The sequence below is a fragment of the Thalia democratica genome, chromosome 2 (genome assembly GCF_965202585.1).
Source record: "Thalia democratica chromosome 2, ktThaDemo2.hap1.1, whole genome shotgun sequence".
Taxonomy (NCBI): domain Eukaryota; kingdom Metazoa; phylum Chordata; class Thaliacea; order Salpida; family Salpidae; genus Thalia; species Thalia democratica.
Window position 1 is genome coordinate 17,467,250 of NC_139166.1, and position 19,620 is coordinate 17,486,869.

A 19,620-nucleotide genomic window follows, 5' to 3' on the forward strand; every position below is an offset into this window, starting at 1 on the left:
TTTAGAATTGCTGTTATGACAAGTTTATTAAACTTAAATATTTATTAAAACAACTCAAATACACTTGCTAACGAAATAATTTCGCAGAAAAATAACAATTTGCTCACTACTTTTTTATTTAACTGACGCACGTTTCTCCGTGTTAATGAAGTTAAAAAGTTTTTACGGATTTATCTAAAGCTTCCAAGTAACAGTTTTCAAAGTTACTTGGAAAACTTTGATAAACCCGCAGAACTGTCTTAATTTTTTTTAAACAGAGAAACGTCCGTCAGTTTAATAACGAAAAGTAGTGTAAAATTAAGTACAACACAAAGTTTATAAATAAAACTTATATTAATCTACTAAACTGTTTTCTTAAGTAAAGTTGTACTTTTCAAATTAATATTCTCGTTTATAAACATTGACTTCTACGAACCTATCAATAAAAGATTTTTTCACAACTTTTAGACTACTTATTTTTAAACATAAGGTATCTTTGATATTAGTAGATCTTTTTCTTTTTCTGTGCAAATAGTTTATCTGAAGCTATAAACAAAAAAATAAGTATGTGTAATAAAAAAAAACTTGCTTGTTCGATATTAATATTTGTTTTGTCATCGATGTAAAGAAATGCAATGTTTTATTTTAACTATGTTTTTCAACTATAAAAGTTGACATACCTTTTGTATCAAAAATATTAGCTGTTCACTTATTAAATAAAACTAGAAGATCTAAAATTAGATAAAATTAAATCACAATAATCAATAAATAAATCACTTAAAAAGTTCAAAACAAATAAAACCAGAACTAAAAAGATAGAAAATTTTACTAAACTTCCAGCTTACAAACAAAAATATACTTATTAATTGCATGCAATATAAGCGAAACACTTAATAAAAAAGTTTGACAAAAATGAAACCTTTTTGTACAATGAAAATAAAAATGATTCAGCTCGGGCTCGAACCGGGGACCTTTCGCGTGTGAGGCGAACGTGATGACCACTACACTACTAGACACTTGCCAGCAAGCGTAATATTGCGTATATAAACTTGTTGTACCTTTAATTGACTCTCTTTGAAAGCTTCAAACGACGAAAAATCGGCGAAAGTCTGCAGTGCAGAAGCCTGGACTATCGTGTGCCGTGAGAAAAGCTCAAGTTTAACAAAAGAGTTGATCATCAGACTTCAGTCATTCCATCTGATCATCAGTTTTTGTTGATTGATACGAGCGTACCAGATGTCTTGCCTAGTGGACAATGTATTGAACGTTGTACAGCAAAAGACAATGCTGAAGTTACTGATCAATGCCATCAAATGGTTGCTTCATGTGAAAACATGATAAACCGTTTGTAGATAGAAGGCTATAGGTTTTTCGGTTGTGACTGACTGATGAGTCCTAATAAGGACGAATCCGTTTTCAGTTTACCGAAAGCATATGGTCTGATGATCTTTGAAAGCTTATGAATATATTCAATAGTACAAAGTAAAAAATGCTGTACAATACAATTGTGTTGTTTAAGTTAAAAATATGACTTTAAATATACTTAGCAAATTATTAGCCTAAATGAAACTTATATTGATATATAGAAGTAATTGCTACAAGATTAGTTTTAATTTAAATTAAATTAGCTGAAGGTCTACCCTTAGAAATAGTTAAAACTAGATTTATATGTTTTAACATTTGAATCTCACTTAGCTATAAATATACATTTTTTCGTTTTTAACAATATTGTTTCAAAAAATATAGAAGTTTTACTATTATGCTGACAACTAGGAAATGAAAAAAATGTTTAAATAATTTGAAAGGTTTTTAAATTTTCAATCATGTAGTATTTTTAAGAGTGCAAACTTTGTTAGAATAAACGTTCTCTGTTTAATTAATTTAGAATTTTGGTATTAGTGTAAAATATATACTTATGAGCTTTGACAAAATATTTCAACTTTTTACTAGCTAGCAAAACATAAATGTACAACTATGTGACAAAACAGAAATATTTAATTAATTGAAAGTTGTTGTAAACATCAAATAGTACTCAAACTAGTATTAATTTTAATCAAAAGAAGACTTAGTTTATAAAACTTGAAACTTTATTTATATTACAATCTGTAAATCTTTTTAGTTTGACTTTTAGGACAAGCTTACAAGCTTAAAGTGACTATTGAGTTTTAGTTATTTATTTATTGTCATACTTTGTTTAGTTGTAGTATAGTGATATGTTAATTTATTACTTATCCACGACTTAAATCAGTTTATAAATTTAAATAACAAATTTTCATTAGCTAGAAAATTTTATAATATATTTAGCAGTTTATTTCTACAGTTAGTTTTATCATTTATAAACACCTCAATTTATTTTCTCAGTCATCATTTAATCAAAACATACTTAGATTTAAAAATATTAATTTTAATAAAATCATAAACTTAATATTCTTTGGTCACACGTATGGATACATACAAATAAAAACAAAAGCAATTACAAAATAAAATGCACGACTTGAAATGAACATTTTTTACAAATAAACATCAAATTTATAGCCATAAGCGTTAAACCACGTGAGAGTTTACCGCTTAAACTAGCAGATAAACTGTGTATAATTCTGCTAGCGAGCGAAAACGCGTTGAAAATTTGCAACGCATTATTATAGATCATTTTGTCGAGCTAACGGCAAAAAATTAACGCTTGAACGCACATATGCTAGCATTTGATTGCAGTACAGAGCTAGTTGCATTTTCATTTGAGATTATATACAGTAATTTCTCCATTTCAATACAAGCATCGATGGTGTAACGGTTAGCTTTGGTGCCTTCCAAGCACTAATTACGGTTTCGACTTCAGGTGGACATCTATTCAACATAATATAATCTTAATTAGATAAAATAGTAAGTAAGGATCAACGAAAAAAAAGTGTTTTAAGTAGTGTTCGATAGTTTAGTTGTTAAACTCATTAAAAAATAAGTTACAAATCAATAAACCTAAAACATACACAAAAGAGTAATTGTTTTTATCTAAGTATTATAAACTGAATTAAAATTACTATATTCAAAAAGTGTATTTATTCAGTTTTGTAAAATCAAAAACTTCAAGATAATCTACAGAACTCTATTTGAATTCTAATTGAGAAAAAAAAATATTTTTGAGTAAGATCTACAGTTTGAAAATCCGCTTTGCGGTGAAATATTGTAATTGTTTTTCTTTAAAATAATAAATTATTAATTATAAAGATTTTAAATATATACATTTTTTTTTAAATTTAACTATATACTATCAATTTTTTGTCGATTGTTGCATAGTTTGTAACTTCAATACGTTTTTTGCAGCAAAACAGTTTGAAAATCTGTTTTACGATAAAACTGAATAGCTTTAATTTTTTTAATAAATTCTAAAACTTTAAAATTTAAATATTTTTTGAATCGTTTCTTGTCATAAATCAATTTTAACCAAGTATTCAATAATTAAAAAAATTTACTCACTGGATGTTATGTTTCTATCAATTAACTTTAATTGTTTTTGTTTATAATTGAGTTCTAAAGTTAAGCTAACAAATATTTAAGTAAATAAAATGAAAAAAGTATAGTTTTTTTTATACAGTTTGTCGACGTTTGTATATATAATAAAATGCTAATTATAACTTACACAATCGTACGTTTTTGTATTTAGGTTGCAATTTTTTTTTTTACTCCTGCTGAAAATAACAAAATAATTTAATCTACATACTAGAAAATAAATTATTGGACAGCAAAAGATGTTATCAAACTATTAGTAATAATTTGTACTAAAAATTTACTTTAATAAAAACAAAAAGGTGTCTAGTTTGGGCTATCTTCAATATATCTTAAAGTTCTAACTAATTTTTTAAAATGTGCTACTTATAAGTATAAGCAAATTAAAGATTGATAAGTTATTTACTTAAACTTGAGAACACTTCTATAAACACGATTATAAGTAAGATAAATATTTTAAGTTTTTTAAGTTTAAGTTGGTAACATAAGATACTTAAAATGTAAAAAAGTTACTTTTTAAGTTAAAGAGTATTGCTAAGTTTCCAATTTTAGCGTATAGTAATCAAACGTTAATTTTAACTTTGGACGTCATGCGTTTAAAATCACTTTTAAACGTAAACTCTATTTTGAATGTAAAGTATACTTTGAACAGTAAACTAGTTCTGTGTTATTTTATCACCAATCACATATAAACTAAAACTTACTTGCAACTTTATTTTGTTATACAAATTGCTATGATCACATATAAATTAAATTATATTTTTAACATTGTACATACGTTCAAATGGTTTTATTTAATTGTAAGAAAAACTTTTTATTGGCTCTCCAAATATTTTTTTTAAGTTGATGTGACTTTTGTTTTATTTTTAATTGCAAAGAAAATAATTTAGTTTTTCGAATATTGAAAAACTAAGCATTCATGTTTTAATCAAAGTTTTGAAAAAGTAAACAAATTAGTCAGTGATTAATATTTACTTATTAAAAATTCATTATAATGCTAGTACAGTTTACCAAAAGTACTTACTTTTTTCAGTTTAAAAAATCATATATGACACTTAACTTAAAACACTCTGCATGCAAAAAACATAGGTTTATAAATGTGAAAAGTTGCTTTCAGACGTCCTCCCAGGTGGTCTAGTGGTTAGGATTCGTGGCTCTCACCCACGCGGCTTGGGTTCGATTCCCGGTCTGGGAACATTCATTAATTTGTTGAAGTAGCCTAAGTTTAAAATTAATTTCTTTAACTATTTCTACCTTATAATGAAAACTTGTAAATTTAATTATTAAAGTTGCGCATGCTTTCGTTAACATATTTCATTCAGAATATATAAGAAGACAGTAATACTTAAATTTAAAACAAAACAGACAATTTAAAATAGTGACTTTTGTTTTATTATTTTAAGCACAAAGTTTAAGAAAATTAAAAAAAAAGCTTCAGTGCTAAGTAAGAATAAAACAAAAATTCTTATTATCAAAAGTAAAGAAAAACACTCTTCATTAAAAGTAAATAACAAAAACCGTCCTCGGGTGGGCTCGAACCACCAACCTTTCGATTAACAGTCGAACGCGCCACGAAGACCTGTGTGGTTAACACTTATACTGTTTATATATTAAAGTTTTCTCGCTTCACATGTGTGTTATTTAATTACAAGTACTCTGTTGCTAAATTTAAAACAAATCTGAATGCTTTAATATGAAGTTTTCGAGCATTTTTTGATTAACTCAGTACACTAACCATTCTTTTAAAAATTAGTAGTTTTGAATTTTTTTTATTTAATTGAATAAGTATTTATTTTTTACAATTACAGAAAAATTACATAACTCTAATTAATATGAAATCAAATTTGAAAGTTGTGTTTTAGACTACCATAAATGTTTAATCTAAATACCAATTACTTTGAAACGTTAAGATCAATATGTCAATTACAATAAAACACGAGCTTTACAGTCAAAATTTAAACTCTAAAACGAAAAACTCTATCTAAAATGAGAAATTAAACTTCACAAAATTAAATATTTTTCTAAAAAAAAATAAGTATATATGAGAAAAATAAAATAATTTATATACGCACATGTATCTAACATTATACACACATAAATTATATATTGAACTCTACGTCAAAAGGTAAAGTTTCTATATGAAATGTTTTTGATTATTAAAATTATCAATAATTTAAACAAGTAATTTAACATTTTATACGACATTAAAAAAAAAAAAGCTTATTAATAAATTAAATTGAAGTTTTTTTTTTCTTTTTTAAAGTACTCTTATGAGTTTAGACCAGGGGTCGGCAAACTGCGGCCCTCGGGCCAATTGCGGCCCGCGAATGGTAAATCTGCGGCCCGCGAGCACGTTATTTTTTTGAATGGAATGCGGCCCGCGAGAGAAAGTTTTGTGGCCCGCGAGCATGTAAATGTGGCCCGCTGAGCAAAAATATATTTAAAGTTAAATTTTTTTCGGTAACTCGATTTAATATGATTAGTTTGGTTTTAAGTCTCTGTATAACATTTAAAATATTTAGAAGAAGATACTGCTTTAGTTAAGTAATTATCGGAAAAAAGAGTGTAAAGAGTGCTTGAATTTAATAAGTTAGTTATATAATACCTATTTATTTAATAAACTAAATGCAAATGTTTTTCATTTTGTACAAAAGTAATGCACAGTAATTAACTAAAGTGTCATTTCTTTATAGCTTAGATATTCTTTTTCAACATTTTTTAAACCAAAGTTTCTTTTATAGATTTTTTATTTTTAAATGTTATATTTTAGTGTAAAAGCATTTAAAATAACATAGTAATAAGAAATAAGGTTTATTTAATTTTTGTTTTTACAAATTTTAAATATTTAGAAGTTTTTGTTGCACTTTAAATTAATTTCTATGCATACCAACTTAAAAAGATGCTTATATTTTAAACCACTTTTTAATTAATACTTTAGTTAATTTAAGTTTAGTTTATGCATAATTTTCTGACATTGTTGTTTCTACATGTAATATCTAAATTTGTACAGACAAATTTAAAACAGTATATATGACATAAATTAATAATTTTTTTTTAGGTATACATTTTCATTTTTCAAACATTGTTTATGTCAAACTAAGTTAACTTTTATGCCTTGCATATCAATATACACATTTTCTGTTTATTGAGCTACCTATTTAATATAAACTAGGTTTAGAGATGGTAAATTTATCAAGTTTGTATATTGTTAATCCAAATAGTTCAAATTCAAGCAAATAAACAATTAAAAATTGACACACACTTAGACTATCACTATTTGAAGACTTCAAATCTCAGGCCAATTAAGTCTTTTTAAAATTTTTTGGCTACAATTGTTTTTTGTATACAAAAATATCAGGAATGTTTTTGTTGACTCAGACTGGCTTTTTTGCTTGAAAGAGTGGCAAATTAAACTTATGATGAAAGTTTTGCTCAACCCACAGTGTTAGTTTGAGTTATAATATATGTTAAATTTTAAGTCTTGCAGCTGATATAATTCAAAATATTATTTATATTATTGTGTACATTTAAGTGTGAACAATCAGTGTTGCCAAAAAAATTGAGTCCCGGAAAAGCTTTGAACTTGGTAATTTATGCTTAATAACTCTGGAAAAAAACTTGAATTTGAGAATTTTTGAAAAAACCTCGAATTTCAAACAACTTTTACATGTAAAGTAATGAAATTTCTATTTGACACAAAAAACTTAGCAAATAAAAATTTCTTTATTAAAAATATATTAAAGTAGCTTATAGTGTTTTTTAATATTGATATATTTTTTAAGACACTTTTTAAACTTTAATTAAACTTTGTACTAAATATAAAAGAAGGAATTGTACTTCTAAAAACTTTGTATTTGTGCATTGCACCTTTACTTGTGAAATTTCACCGATTGGTGTGCTTCGTGTTGGAACTAAACCAAGTAATTCTAGTAAAATGTCAAAGTTAGTAAAAACATCTCTAATAAAAATTCTTAGATGAGCAATAGTTTTTCTATCGGTGCTCTCATGTTAACATATTGATTAAAGTCCTAATTTGATTTATGCGACTTTATAACCTTAATGCATTTCCTAAATATAACTTTTTGATTTCGTTGAAGAAATAAACAAAAGTTTTTCACTACTGCCAACATAAATTCTTTAAAAAAGTTTTCAATTATAAACGGTATCTTATTTTAAATAATAAATTTTGCTACTTTATATCTTGCCTTGACAATTTTTTCTGATAATTCTGTAGTTACTAAAGATAATCATGTGCTTTGTTGGAACTGACTTTGTATATTTGTTTTTTTATCGTTTCTCGCAATAAGTCCTAACTAACGTTTTTTTATTCTTGTAGGTCGTCTTATATTTTACAATTAATATTTTTAAATGCAATATTCGTATTGCAGATTAAGAATTGCTATAATGCTAAATAAAAAATAAGTTTTTATATTTCGCTAATGACTCAATAAAGTTTTATATTTTTGTTAAAGTTGTTTAAGAAACTTAATTGTCCATTCAAGCTGATTTTTACTTTTTTTGGCATGTAACTTATTTACTGTTAATAACTTTCGTTATTTATTTATGTTGTGAACTTTATTTTAACTGGGTTGCTACACAAACAGGCTATTTTAAAAATTGGAAAACTCAGGTGTGTGTGAAAAATTTATTTCAAACACTTTAAAGAAATCTTTTAATTCCCAGAATAGTTTTTATGACTGTAGTGTAGTTTACTAATTGTAGTTTTTTCTTGTTTTCTTACACTTAGTGTACTTTTTTTTGATGATGATATTTTTACTAGGTATTTAAGCTTGATTAAAACGATTTATTAGCTTTTTTAAATTTTAATAAACTTAGACTGGTTTGATACAACTTAGACATTTTTGCTTTTTAAGTGGCAACCATGTAAAAGACTAGTTACTAATAAGGTATTTTATTTAAGTATTAGAGAATTAATTATGTTAAAGAATTTGTTCTAGCTTTCTGGAATACAAACAGGTATTAATCTTATTAAGCTAACTAATTTTTTAAATGAATGTAAGCTATTTAACACGCAAAAACTTTTTTATGAAGTAAATACTCTTAGAAATATGAAAAAAGGGCTGATAATATAAAAATATATAAAATTAACCCATAAATTGTCTTTAAAGTTTGGTTCTTATAGAAATTTGGGTTGTAAGTAAAATTACAAAAGTATTAAGTTTAACTTATTAAGTGCTTATAAAAATACATAGTTTATTAACACTTAAGTATATTAGTCAAAGAAAATTTTATTCTAATAAATATTAATTTAAATAGACATTCTATGTACAGCTAAAATTTTATTCTTATATATATTAAGTTAAATAGGCATTCTATGTATAGTTAAAAGTCATCTAAAATGATAAGGTGAATAAAAGTAAAACTTTTTTCTAGTGTGACTAAAACTAAAAGTTTATTTAAATGTCACTAAAACTAAAACTGCGGCCCGCGAAGACTTTGTACACTTGAAATTTGGCCCGCGACCACCAACTGCCTGCCGACCCCTGGTTTAGACTCTACTATTGTTTACTTATACACTATCAAAACTACAAACAGAAAAAAAAAACATGTATATTATTACAACTTTCTACTAACTAGACTGAACCAATGCTATTGAAACTCAGTTATATACTCAAAAAAATATAAATTAATAGCTTATCAAAGTAGTATACTTTGGACAGACCTACCTATTAAGTTAAAATACCAAAGCCATCTTTGAAGGTTCCAGTTTGAACTAAAGGATAATATATCAAATGATCAACCAATTCAATAGAGTTTACATAAAATTAACAGAAGCTTTTTATTTATTTTATTATAAATAAACGTTAAATTTGTACTCATTTTTCATCTGAGTAGGTATTTATATTTTTTTGAGTATATAACTGAGTTTCAATAGCATTGGTTCAGTCTAGTTTGTAGAAAGTTGTAATATAAACATGTTTTTTTTTCTGTTTGTAGTTTTGATAGTGTATAAGTAAACAATAGTAGAGTCTAAACTCATAAGAGTACTTTAAAAAAGAAAAAAAAAACTTCAATTTAATTTATTAATAAGCTTTTTTTTTTTTTAATGTCGTATAAAATGTTAAATTACTTATTTAAATTATTGATAATTTTAAAAATCAAAAACATTTCATATAGAAACTTTACCTTTTGACGTAGAGTTCAATATATATTTTATGTGTGTATAATGTTAGATACATGTGTGTATATAAATTATTTTATTTTTCTCATATATACTTATTTTTTTTTTAGAAAAATATTTAATTTTGTGAAGTTTAATTTCTCATTTTAGATAGATTTTTTCGTTTTAGAGTTTTAATTTTGACTGTAAAGCTCGTGTTTTATTGTAATTGACATATTGATCTTAACGTTTCAAAGTAATTGGTATTTAGATTAAACATTTATGGTAGTCTAAAACACAACTTTCAAATTTGATTTCATATTAATTAGAGTTATGTAATTTTTCTGTAATTGTAAAAAATAAATACTTATTCAATTAAATAAAAAAAATTCAAAACTACTAATTTTTAAAAGAATGGTTAGTGTACTGAGTTAATCAAAAAATGCTCGAAAACTTCATATTAAAGCATTCAGATTTGTTTTAAATTTAGCAACAGAGTACTTGTAATTAAATAACACACATGTGAAGCGAGAAAACTTTAATATATAAACAGTATAAGTGTTAACCACACAGGTCTTCGTGGCGCGTTCGACTGTTAATCGAAAGGTTGGTGGTTCGAGCCCACCCGAGGACGGTTTTTGTTATTTACTTTTAATGAAGAGTGTTTTTCTTTACTTTTGATAATAAGAATTTTTGTTTTATTCTTACTTAGCACTGAAGCTTTTTTTTTAATTTTCTTAAACTTTGTGCTTAAATTAATAAAACAAAAGTCACTATTTTAAATTGTCTGTTTTGTTTTAAATTTAAGTATTACTGTCTTCTTATATATTCTGAATGAAATATATTAACGAAAGCATGCGCAACTTTAGTAATTAAGTTTACAAGTTTTCATTATAAGGTAGAAATAGTTAAAGAAATTAATTTTAAACTTAGGCTACTTCAACAAATTAATGAATGTTCCCAGACCGGGAATCGAACCCAGGCCGCGTGGGTGAGAGCCACGAATCCTAACCACTAGACCACCTGGGAGGACGTCTGAAGGCAACTTTTCACATTTATAAACCTATGTTTTTTGCATGCAGAGTGTTTTAAGTTAAGTGTTATATATGGTTTTTGAACTGAAAAAAGTAAGTTTTAATTAAAACATTCTAGCAAAGGTTATTTTTATATGAATGGCATCTAAAGAACTTTTGTTTAATATAATTAAACTTTTCTCAAATACATCAAGATGAAGTTTTTGAAGTTCTAACCAATTTCACTGTCTAATAAATATTCAATGTGTAAAAGTTTTTATTTCATTATTACTCTATTATGCTCAATAATTGAAATACTGTATTTGTGTTTTGAATTGTCTTAAACTTTGTGTATTATTTAATTTTTCTGAAACATTTAAACTTGTTTTTCAAATAATGTTTGTTTGCATAGTAACGTTTTATTTTACTTAGCCATAGTAAAACATTTATTACTAATCTACTTTTAGAATTTACTCTCTTCAACTAGGAAATTATTTAAACTAAAAAAATTGTCTAACTTTATACAACAAACAATTCAGAAAAAAATAACATATTACTGTTCATATAAACTTCAGTGCATATATTAGTAATCAAAACTACTAAATCATGTATGTGTTAAACCTTTATGCTCTTTGTTATTATTTAAAAAGCTAACTTATTTATGTTATTTATGGAAAAGCGTTTTAAAGATACAAAAATATTTTCTGTAACAAAATATGTTTAAGTAAATATAATATGAGGAGTTAAATTGAAGCCGAGTTTTAATCTTAAACTATTTTCTAAAATAAGAGCTTTTTATTGCTTATAAAACTATAATAAATTGATATCTTTTGACTAAGTCTCATAACTATGTAAATGAATATAATTATTTTATAGTTATTTGCCTTAACTGAAAAAGAATGCTCAATTTACTGGGATGTAAAGATCTTATTTAAATAGATTTATGCAAATTGTATATTTTATTCGCGACCGGTTGAAAACTTATTTTTGCTTGAAAAGGTTGCAATCTCTTGCCACCGAAACTTTTGTGCTTTATTTTAAACTTGTTTTGAAGCTGATGAGTGAATAGTCACGAAACTCGAGTCCTTTGAGTTTTGCATCTTTAAATAAACCTTTATATATATATATATATATGTTATACTGTATTATGTTATATCTATTTATATATGTATATAGAAATAAGTTGATTAACTTAATAAATTAAACCTTTCACACGGAGCCCACCTTAAGGGTTTTTTTAATACAAAGGTTTGTTTCAAAATGGAAAAATTAAAGAACTCGGTTTCGTGTTTATGGACTCATCAATTTTAAAAAAAGATCAAAAAAAAACACAAAACAAAACACATACTTTTTAACTTTATTTTTAACATTACAAATATTCGGTGCAAAAATGGATCTTCTATCTTACTAAACAAACAGCTAAAGTTCACAAAAACCACAGTTGAGCGACCATAAAAAACTCTAAAAAACTGTGGTTTTTGTGAAATTTAGTTGTTTGTTTAATTAGATGCAAGGTCAATTTTTGCACCTAATATTTGTAATGTACAATTTTCAATTTTTACGTCATATTGTTTTTTGTATAACTTTTGCATCTCTATTCACCAAAATGCTTTTTACTTTAAATTCAAACTAGCTGAAGATTAAAGACAATCTTTCTTGCTTTTATGAAACATATGTACTAATATTTTTTAAAATCTTATTATATTAATAAATTATATAAAAGCCCTTCACGTGGGCTATGTAGAAACAGGTTGATTTTAAACACTCACCTTATTTTCTACATATATATATATATAAATATAAAAACTTTAATATAAAAACTATAATTTATACAACTGTTTCACACATGAAATGTAAAATTTCATGTGCTCTTCAGTAAGCTACAGTTTATTATAATAGTAAACAGAAATTTAGATTTTGAAAGTTTTTACAATAATTACGACGTAGTTATGGTGCAGTTTATTGTACGATTAGCTGAATTTGAAATAATACGCTGTGTTTGTAAATTTATGCTTTTTAGGAAAGTTTAGAAAGGTTATTTTGGAAAAATGTTTTAAGCTTAATAAACTGTAGCTTACTGAGGAGCACATAAAATTTTACATTTCATGTGTGAAACAGCTGTATAAATTATGGTTTTTATACAATAAGTTAAGTATTTAGCTCCAATTTAATTTGTCGAGCACTTTCGACCGTAAAATCTTTAATATATATATACATAACAAGGTTATTATTTAAACTTGAACACCTTCTACTGAGCCCACTTAAAGGGCTTTTGAATAATTTATAAAAATTTACGATTTTAAAAAACACTGGAACATATGTTTCATAAAGACAAAAAAGATTTTCTTTAATCTTCAGCCAGTTCAAATTTAAAATGAAAAGCACTTTGGTGAACAACGATGCAAAAGTTTACAAAAACAAAAACAATATGACGTAAGAATTGAACATTGTACATTACAAATATTCAGTACAAAAGTCTGTGTTTTTTTTTGTGCTTTATTTTCATCTTGTTTTGAGGTTGATGAGTGCATAAGCACGAAACCGAGTTCTTCAAGTTTTACAGAACTAATTTCGATGATGAAGTTTAAAATATTATATATAAATAGTTTTTTCAAAAATAAGAAATAACTATATTTGAGTTTTACTTCTCAGACTGTCAATAGTTAAAAAATTATAGCAAAATTCGAACAAAGTTTGGAAGCTTAAAAAGTTAGTTGTTTCGTATATCTTTATTTTATTTGTAGTACTTATTTTGGACACAGGCAGAAAATGATTTAAATGTACAGGGTTTATAAAGTATATATAACTAAATACGTCCGTAGCAGGATGACCGAGTGGTCATAGGCGTTGCGTTCCGGTCGCAGTCTAAATTGTAGGCGCGGGTTTCGAATCCCGCTCCTGTCACTGGTTTTGTTGTAAATATATTTTTTATTGTAATACTCAGATTGATTTTCAGTTGTGACATTTAGTTATGGTGAATAACAGCTTTATATTGTTACTTTAAAAATATATGTTATGAACAAAACATTACTATAACTACTTTTATCTCTACTTTACATTTACTTATCAAAGATAAGTAAACTTACTTATAACATTAAAGCGCCTTGAACATATTTCGAAGTTAAATCATTGTGTGTTTTTTGTAATTGGTTTAATCCAGTACTGTTCATTTGAGTGATTACTTTTAATTTGAATAGCTGATGATTGTAGCAAAAATCTACATAAAAATGTTGTTGTGAACAAGCAAGTTTGTTTTATAATATTTTATTTTGTTTAAGCTTCAGATAAACTATTTGCAAAGAACTAAAAAACAATTCTGCTAGTTTCATAGATACTATTTCATAGTCTTAAAGTTTAAAAGAATCATTAATTATTTAGTTACGTAGAAGTTGATGTTTAAAAACGAGAACTTTTCTAAATATAATAACTTTACTTAGATAACAGGTGAGTAGATTAATTAAAGTTTAGTTTTTTTTTAATTTTGTGTTGCACTTAATTTTAGTGTGCTTCTTATTACTGTATTTCTAATTAAGATAATAATAATCTAATTTAAGTATTTTAAATTGAATTTTTAAGGGTCAACTTACATATTAGTCGACTAATTTTTATTTTATGCGTAGAACTATCTATGTGGCTAAATTTTACAAAATAAAAAGTTTTAATTTGTGTTTACTCACTAAATACAGTTTTCAATAGACATAGATTGTCGTTTTATCTAAGAATTGCAAAACATGTGCTTGTTCAAACCTGAGCCATAAAAGCAGTTAAATTTCAGCAAGCATTTATTAATGTTGATTGTTTTTGTTAAAAAAATGTTTGCAGCTATAATGGTGACGTAATATTTTTAAACTTCTACTTGATATAGTTGTTTTGCTCAAAGTTGTCTAAATAAAAATAATTGTTAAAATTTTATTAATAAACAGACACTCTTCATACATACACAAAACACTGTAATAACTATTAATACTTAATGTTTTATTACAACCATGACCATGTCGTTCAACGATTTTATTGTACTTAAAATCGAAAAACATTTCTACGAAAATATGTGTAAAATACAGCAACAGCTGTTAAAGTTATAAATTGTGTTATCGTAAAAAAAAATTATAAATGTATGAATCAATAGAAATACTTTATTAATTAGTTTAAACTGTTAATATCAAATATTAAAAAGCAAAATATGCGTTGTCCGGGAATAGCCCGGGCCTCCCGCGTGGCAGGCGAGAATTCTACCACTGAACCAACAATGCTTATAAATAGATATGTTATGTAGCGTTTATATACTCACTAAATACTTTATGTTTTTGGCATGTTTTCAATAGGTAGAAATCTAAAATGTAAGAAGGGTCACTTTTGCACGGGTTGAAAAATTTGTAAATTGTTATTTTTTACTATCACTGTTGCCCCTTAACCTTACCCTCAATCGATAATTATTTTTTTCTTTTTTCGTTCTGTTTTTTTTTCTTGTTTTTTTTGTACTAACAAATTTATTAGATATTTTTTTATCAGTGCTACCTCTAACCCTTACCCTCGGTTACTAATTTTTTCCATTTTTTAGTTTTTTTTTTCTGTAGTTTTTTTTTTTTGTTATTTTTTTTTTTTTTTAATTTATTTTTATTATCAATGTTACCTTTAACCCTTACCAAGTGACCCCTCGTGCAAAAGTGACCCTTTGTGCAAAAACTTCTTCGTGCATAGTACTACAACTTAGTCCAATTAATTTGATAAAACGTTTTTTTTTTTGAAGTAATTTTATAAGAAATAAGTTTTATAACTTACATTTAAACATTAATTAGAAATGGTTTTAATTTATATTGGTTTTTATAAACTATAAAGAGTTAAGTCAAACTTTAGTATTAAAACATTCGACTATTATTGTTCAACAAAGACACTTTTATTACCTTTTGTTTTTTATACTATTTGTAATAAATGCGGTCTGTTAACTATTATATAAGCAGGTCTTAAAATACAACATTGAATTTATTTTCTATTATATAAATTTAAACAAATAAAGTTATACTTTTAAACAATGATGAAAGTTTACAGTTCTACAAAACCAGAAAATCAAATTTTATTTTTGACGCTTTTTCAATTTATAATGATACAATCACTACAAGTTTTTCAATCAATAAAATACAATAAAAGTTGTTCGTGATTAGCAAAACATGTTTATGAATTTTTAGTTTTTAAACCTACATTATTTTTTAAACATTAATTGTAACTATATAGTTCAAGAAATGTGTAACTACAACTATTTAAAACACTTGAAATAGAAATTAAAAATGATTACGTCTTATGCTGAATTGAACATTAAGAAAGTCGTTTTTTGAACAAATTAGCTTGAAGTCAAATTAGGGACTAATGTCACAGTAATTTATTTTATGTACTTAGAATAGCATTTAAGTATAACAAGTTTTAATTGTTTAGTGTGAAATTTAACACCTATACCAATATAAAACACAACACAGTATAAAAAATGAACTATACTTTTAGTTTAAACTTGCACAAACATGTTGAAATTAATTTACCCTACAGCTGCTTTTAGTGAAAGTACTGGCTGAGACGGATATTTATTTAATTTATTACCTCTTGTACATGTGTTTAACATACATTGTTGATTTCAAATCAAAATTAAAGTTAAATAATAAAATTTATATAATTTTTGATTAAGTTAACGTTATTTGATGTTAAAACTTATACTTAATCAGCATTTAGGTAAAAATGAGCTCTGAATTTAAAAAAAAAAGTGACAGAGACGGGATTCGAACCCATGCCATCGAAATAACTGGACCACTCGGCCACTCGACTGAACAGAATAAATTGATATAATAAATAGTAAGTCAAACGTTTTATTACGTCACGAAGCAAATATGTTTGTCTTAAGTAAACTAGGTTGCTAAGAATATTTGCTGATGGGTGCTTGGATTAGTTTGTAGTTTAGAACAGTATTTTTTTATACTTAAACATTTACTGTATTAACTTTGGATAACATTTGTTAAATCTCATCTCTGTCGTTCATTATTATTATTATTTTATTTATAACTATGTACTAATTCTTTTTTGAAAACAGCACCTGTTTATTATATTCAAATATACTTATTAACAGCTCATTAAACTACTCAGAGACTCTAGTAAATTATTTAATGTAATGCTACTTTTGTTTTAGATAAGATTGCCTTTCTTAGTCATAAATCAACACTTGGTAAATCACATCTCTCTTAATTTGAAATACTATTTTATCAGATAGATACAAATATAAATATTTTCTTAAACATTATTACTATTTCAACTAATTATCACTAAATTTTTAAAACGAGTATATTATACGTTTTTAAATACACTCAATTGCTATTTTGAAAATAAAAACAAAAGCATTGGCCATTTATAATTAAGTATAATATTAGTAAAGTCAATTAGACATTTTATGAGGATAAAAATAACTTAAAATATTTAAAATTTTTAAACATGTTCGAACGTAAAAGAGATTAAAATTTGTATATAAATGTATAGTTGTTTAAAATTTTAAGTTAATCGCTAATAGAGATGCGAAGAAAGTTCACTGGAATATATAAAAACATATTTACACAGTACTAGAAGTTTAAACTAACACACAGAAACATGCGTTTGTTTAATAAAGAAAGAGTACTGTGTAATTTATTAATCATATACATAAATATAATAGTTTATCAGTAAAAGTATATTTTTAATAAACCAAAACATACGTTTCATAAAAACCAAAAAATAATTTTTTATCTTAAGCTAGTACGATCTGAAATCTAGTGGGTTCTGTGGAAAGTGTTTAAGTTTAATTTATCACATTATTATTTATAAATAAATATATATACTGGATTCTTTTTTGAGTTTTGTTTATAACTAAAACTTTTTGGAAGTAATGTTATAAGCATAAAATCATTCCTACAATACTTTACGTAGTAACTTAACTATTACATGTTTTCTTTCCGTATTTTTAAATAATTGTATTTAGGCTCTCAGTATCTTAAACCTAGTATAAGTAAAAACAATTTCTGAAGGTTTTAAAGTTATCAAATAGTGGTGTGCAATTTATATTTTACATTTAAATCTCAAATGTATTCCCAACACGATAGATAAGTTATGGCCATTAGGGCCAACTTTGTCTAATATATTCACGAGCTTTATAGTTGACGACTGTTTTGTGTTTTGACTTCAAATATGTTGACGACTGTTTTATGTTACGAAAAGATGAGAAAGAGATTGATGAACTCTTTAGTGTTTTGAACAAAAAACAATCTCTATACAACACATATCAAATAGAGTAAGCAAAAATGACGACGGAGATGGGATTCGAACCCACGCGTGCAGAGCACAATGGATTAGCAGTCCATCGCCTTAACCACTCGGCCACCCCGTCTTACTGACGATTTACAAATTAAGCCTATATTGAACTGTAAAGTTACAACTATCTCTATTTGTACCTAACACAGAAATGATTGCAAATATTTAGTTTATGCTTTTTAACTAAGCTTAATTTTTTCTTCATTTTAAGTTTTTTAAGAACTTTATTTCAGTTTTGTGTGTTCCGAAAACATAAATTCACCACTATATTTAGTTGTTAAGCTGCTAAACATATTGCTAGTCTAACTTAATATTTTTGCTTAATAAAACCAGTTAGTGAATTTAGTACAATTCCGTTAATAAGTTAAATATATTTCCTCTAATCTTTACAATTTATCCATTTTAGTTCAAAAATAATTATTACGTCATATAAAAGAGGTACTCGTAAAACTGAATGAAAAGTTTATTGTATTAAATTTTGGTTGTATATAAACTGTCTATAACTTTTTTGCTTAGTTGTACTTTTGTGAAGTAATGTATTTGTATTTGTTTGTATTAAATGATTGAGTTTAAGTGTTTACACGTAATAACAAATATCTGACTTTTTGGTTAAAGTTAGAGGATAAATGATAAAGTTATTCAAAAATAAAAACTATCAGTATTGTAATAAAGCAGCTTATTTAGATTTAAACCAACGATTAAACAGTTTAAGCGACGAAAAAGGCAAATAATTTTATTGTATGATTTAGCTTAAAGTTTGAGTTGCTTGTATTTTTATCATAAAAACTTTCTGTCCTATGATATTTTCGTTAAATTAAGAAGTGCTTAAATTAGACAAGAATATTTAACCTATTGAAAATATTATTAGCTAAAATTGTAAATATTGTATAAAATAGATTTTATCTTTACATGTAAACAAAACTTGATTTGATTCGCTGAATAGTTTAAGTATACTTTAAGTTAATTTTTACAAGATGATAGTTTAACATTTTTAAGCTAATTAAGCTATTAGGTTTTATAAGTTATTCTTTAAACCGTTTAAGGTAAAACCACAAAAGCAGATCACTTTTAATCAAACAAGTAATTTTTAGTTAACAAAATATACAAATATGCTTTAAGCAGTTTTCAAATTTTTCTTATTAATACTTTTTATTATACACAACAACAAAAATGTAAATGCATAGTTTTAAATAATTTATTGCTTGTATCTTATTTTGGTCAAAACTACTTTCACCCTTTATAAACTTGTTCATATTTAAAATGTTTAGATTTTGTAATTTTACTAAAAAACAATATATGATATAGACTATAAAACTCAACTTGAACGAAACATGTAACAAAACAGATTAAAAATTAATAATTTAAAAGAAGCCTGACAGTGGACTTGAACCCCTGACCGTTGTATTAACAGTGCAACCCTCTACCTACTGAGCTAGCCAGGCTCACGTCGTCAAACCAAAACTTAGGCTTTATAAAGTACATTTGTTACAACTGCATTTACTTACCAAAATTTTGATTGATGAAATTAAATGAAAACTTTATTAAACTTTTCTGGTTACATGTGCGTATAATTAAATGTATTAAAATTTATAAGATTTATGTTTTAAACTTAAAAATTACAACTTTCATAATATTTATTTTAGCTTTATCTAATTTAATGTAACATTAAGTAATGTAACATCAAAAAGTTAT

At 25.4% G+C, this 19,620-nt stretch overlaps 4 non-coding genes across 4 annotated transcripts; 1 reads left to right on the top strand and 3 right to left on the bottom strand.

Annotated features, from left to right (window-relative positions):
- Positions 1–922: 922 nt before the first annotated feature.
- Positions 923–995, bottom strand: Trnav-cac (transfer RNA valine (anticodon CAC)). The gene has a single exon. It is a non-coding gene; the product is annotated as a tRNA-Val (tRNA).
- A 3,608-nt stretch (positions 996–4,603) lies between these two features.
- On the top strand, positions 4,604–4,675 carry Trnae-cuc (transfer RNA glutamic acid (anticodon CUC)). Its single transcript has one exon. It is a non-coding gene; the product is annotated as a tRNA-Glu (tRNA).
- A 5,883-nt stretch (positions 4,676–10,558) lies between these two features.
- Positions 10,559–10,630, bottom strand: Trnae-cuc (transfer RNA glutamic acid (anticodon CUC)). Its single transcript has one exon. It is a non-coding gene; the product is annotated as a tRNA-Glu (tRNA).
- A 7,292-nt stretch (positions 10,631–17,922) lies between these two features.
- Trnas-gcu (transfer RNA serine (anticodon GCU)) lies at positions 17,923–18,004 on the bottom strand. Its single transcript has one exon. It is a non-coding gene; the product is annotated as a tRNA-Ser (tRNA).
- Positions 18,005–19,620: the final 1,616 nt, after the last annotated feature.